A 704-nucleotide genomic window follows, 5' to 3' on the forward strand; every position below is an offset into this window, starting at 1 on the left:
TCGTGGAGTACGGGCATCGGGACGTGGAGCCCTCCCATCCGGATGGAAGGTGGGGGCTGCATAGGGAGGGTAGGCTTGGGCCGTGGGCGTCAGTTCCCGGCACGTGCTGGGGAAGCCCGCTGTCTGCAGTTAACCAAGTGCCTCCCCACCACCACAGCGCCGAGGAAGCCCGCTGACCGGGTCCACCCCAGGGCCCAGAGACCCGACGCCAACGCCGAGAGCACTGACTGAGGAGCTGGTCACCACAACAGGAGGACCGCACACACGCCTATGGTGGGGCACCGGGGCCAGCAGACCGGAATGGGCATCCGGGGTGTGGGCACCCCGTGTCCCTGAGGAGAGGGGCCGCAGAGGACACGCCAATGGAGCTTCAAGGACTCCGCAGAGAGACGCCATGACCTCTGCGAAAATGGGAGCTCGTCGCACTGGCCCGGCCCTCCATGGGGCTGCACATCCCCCATCTTGACCCCGCCAACGGGAGGTTGGAGGGGGGACGGGCAGCCCGGAAGGGGACAGGCAGCCCAGACAGGGACAGGCACCCCGGACGGGTACGGGCACCACCGCCCTCCGCAAGGGGAGGGCAGCTGCCAGGGTGGGCAACAACGCGACGTCCCCGCACCAGGAGGCATGGGGTCAATCCGGTGGGAAGTACCTCTCGAGGTGCATGCCGGGCGGCCGTTGCTTGGCCCATGTCGCCAGACTAG

The sequence above is a fragment of the Heteronotia binoei genome, chromosome 5, assembly GCF_032191835.1.
Source record: "Heteronotia binoei isolate CCM8104 ecotype False Entrance Well chromosome 5, APGP_CSIRO_Hbin_v1, whole genome shotgun sequence".
In the NCBI taxonomy this organism is placed as follows: Eukaryota; Metazoa; Chordata; class Lepidosauria; order Squamata; family Gekkonidae; genus Heteronotia; species Heteronotia binoei.